General features: G+C 35.1%; 1 protein-coding gene across 2 annotated transcripts in view; it reads left to right on the top strand.

Annotated features, from left to right (window-relative positions):
* The window catches only part of LOC145307197 (uncharacterized), a 29,534-nt gene extending 28,221 nt beyond the window's left edge, over nt 1-1,313 (top strand). For both annotated transcript variants that reach the window (XM_080149569.1, XM_080149570.1), the window contains exon 25: nt 1,276-1,313. The gene's annotated coding sequence lies outside the window, so the exon portion shown is untranslated. The remainder of the gene's footprint in view (nt 1-1,275) is intronic.
* Nucleotides 1,314-3,259: the final 1,946 nt, after the last annotated feature.

Below are 3,259 nucleotides of genomic sequence, written 5' to 3'. Positions count from 1 at the left end.
CTGTCTGTTTGTCTGTCTGTTTGTCTGTCTGTTTGAGTTTCTGTTTCTTTATATTTCTGCCTGTCTGTCTGTTTGTCTGTCTGTTTGTCTGTCTGTTTGTCTGTCTGTTTGTCTGTCTGTTTGTCTGTCTGTTTGTCTGTCTGTCAGTTTGTCTGTCTGTTTGTCTGTCTGTTTGTCTGTCTGTTTGTCTGTCTGTTTGTCTGTCTGTTTGTCTGTCTGTTTGTCTGTCTGTTTGTCTGTCTGTTTGTCTGTCTGTTTGTCTGTCTGTTTGTCTGTCTGTTTGTCTGTCTGTTTGTCTGTCTGTTTGTCTGTCTGTTTGTCTGTCTGTTTGAGTTTCTGTTTCTTTATATTTCTGCCTGTCTGTCTGTTTGTCTGTCTGTTTGTCTGTCTGTTTGTCTGTCTGTTTGTCTGTCTGTTTGTCTGTCTGTTTGTCTGTCTGTTTGTCTGTTTGTCTGTCTGTTTGTCTGTCTGTTTGTCTGTCTGTTTGTCTGTCTGTTTGTCTGTCTGTTTGAGTTTCTGTTTCTTTATATTTCTGCCTGTCTGTCTGTTTGTCTGTCTGTTTGTATGTCTGTTTGTCTGTCTGTTTGTCTGTCTGTTTGTCTGTCTGTTTGTCTGTCTGTCAGTTTGTCTGTCTGTTTGTCTGTCTGTTTGTCTGTCTGTTTGTCTGTCTGTTTGTCTGTCTGTTTGTCTGTCTGTTTGTCTGTCTGTTTGTCTGTCTGTTTGTCTGTCTGTTTGTCTGTCTGTTTGAGTTTCTGTTTCTTTATATTTCTGCCTGTCTGTCTGTTTGTCTGTCTGTTTGTCTGTCTTTTTGGCTGTATGTGTAATTGTCTGCGTGTACGTCTATCTGTCTGTTTGTGCTTCTGCAGCTTTCCGCGGATATAGAATGTACAATTATAAGATTAAAACCAGTTTTTTGGCCCCGAGGTGCCGAAGGCACGGCTTAAAAAAAACTGGTTTTAATCTTATGATTGTACATTTCTATATTCGTAGAAAACTGGATATAATACGATGCTAGACATAGATGAAAACCGGTTCCTATCCACCGGATTCGAATGAATACGAGAAGGCTCTCTAAAGTGCCTTTAAAAAAGGGGATAAATTGAAAAAAACTTCTTTGCCAAAGTCTACGGGATGATGTCATATCAGAATAATCCATTATTATAGTTTAACGGCATTCAGGCTTTTTAGGCCAACATATTTTTAATCTATCCCCTTTTTTAAATGCACTAATAAAGCTTCTAGTCAAAGATACTATTTATGAAAACTCTCATTCAGAATGTAAAACAGTTTTTTTACCATCATCAACAAAATTTGAATAAGAAAAAACACCATCTTCTGATTAAAAACTGAACTAAATTTTTAAAACACATTGTCATTTATTTAATATTTCAAATAATGTATATGTTATGTATTATTATCATAGTATTGTAAGTTTATATGGCATATGAGAACCACCCATGTATAGCTTCAAATATATTTTTTTCTCCGGTTCTGATACATTTTTAAAAATTCCGTATCGTATTACAAAAACAAAATTTTATTTAACTATCCGCGAAGGGCTGCCTATAATACGGTGTAATGAATAGCTATTCAATTCTTTCTACTGGTTTAAAACCGATTCTGAGACATACCAAAAAGTTGAAATTTTTGATAAGAATAGTCCCGGGTTTTTATTCAATTCTTTTAATTTTCCTATCCGTGGATAACCCTCCTTCATATGCAAACAAATAAATGAAGTTTGTCTATTCTGGGTGACTTAATGCCATATACATACATATTAGAATTTAAAGTTTATATTAATATTTGTATTAGTTTGTAAGTTTAAAAGAAATACACAAACTGTCATTTGTTCAAAAATATCATTTTTTTTAAAGCGAAGCTTTTCTATAATTAGGTTTAGTCAGTCCGTCCCACATTTTTCGTTAATTTTAGCAGGTTAGAATTGTCCTGTCGACTTCAAACTTTGCATGATGATTCCTATATCAATTAGGTACGATTTAGGAAGGGTAGCAACTTTATAATCGTTACCAGAAAGTCAGTACGTCCATTCAATACATGATTTTTAACTTTTTTGTAGCCAATTTTTGTGCTCCTATTCATTTGATTTTTGTAATACTGATTACTACAACTACAACATTATAAGCGAAGCATCTCTATAATCAAGTCCTTCAACAGTGTCCTGTATTTAAGAAGTTTTGCAACAAATCTAATAACAATTTTCTTTAGACTTTATACATTTTACATTCTGCTTATTCAGTTAAGACACTCTACAAGTATTAAAGTTTGGTTGTCCTACCTTTTTAGGGACACACAGAAAAATGTCCCGAATTTGTATTAATTTTGAGGAACAAGACTCCAGTGACGTCATATTTTTCTTTCCCGTTGTCCTACCGTTTTAGGGCTTCGCTTTTATGAATGTTGTCATCCTTGTTTTAGCTGCTATTCTATAACTTACTTTGTCTGTTTGTCTAGCACAGAGGGAGGGAGGGGACATTGGACTGTAAATTACACTGGTACCCAAAGTTTTACCACCTTGTTATCTTGTTTATAAGCTAACAAAACTTTGGGTACTCAAGTTTTCATTAATTCGACCAACAATCTAATCTACAGAAGGGTTAATTTTCTGTATCGTCATTGGGGATGTACATCAATTTATCGTTTAATGTCTTATCCCCTGAGATCCCTGCCATTGAAGAAGCGCTGGAAAGTGTCATGTGTGACGTCATAAAAATACGTAAATTTTTTTGACGTTTCCTTTTCCACTTCTCCTCTCAAACCTCCTTTTCAAACGTATTTTTATGACGTCACACATGACACTTCTCTATATTTGACGAAGCATCAAGGAGGTTTTTTTGTTGATCGGGTAGGGAGTGGACATTGGACTGTAAATTACACTGGTTCTCACAGTTTTATCCCATTATATAAAGTAGTAATCGTTTTTTGTCTGTCCCTAAGGATCTCGCTAACCACTGAACCGATATTGTTCTCCTTTACAGTGAAGCTTCTTATAGGTCCTGGGAAGATTTTAAACTATTTTTGGGGAGGGTGTCTTCACCCCCCCCCCCAAAAAAAAATATTTTTTTTGCTCATTTAAAACTAAAATCTAAAATGGGATTATGTCGACTTTCCCCCTCTCCCACCTTAAGTACCCCTAGAGGCTTTTAGGGGCGTAGCCGCTAGTAAGTTTAACAGTATTATGTAATTAATATCTTATTCATTCTATTTTTTGATAACAAAATAAAATGACCCCTCCCCAAAA

The sequence above is a fragment of the Acartia tonsa genome, chromosome 15 (assembly GCF_053477335.1).
Source record: "Acartia tonsa isolate MP-2025a chromosome 15, ASM5347733v1, whole genome shotgun sequence".
Taxonomy (NCBI): Eukaryota; Metazoa; Arthropoda; class Copepoda; order Calanoida; family Acartiidae; genus Acartia; species Acartia tonsa.
This window is presented reverse-complemented; position numbering and strand designations above follow the sequence as displayed.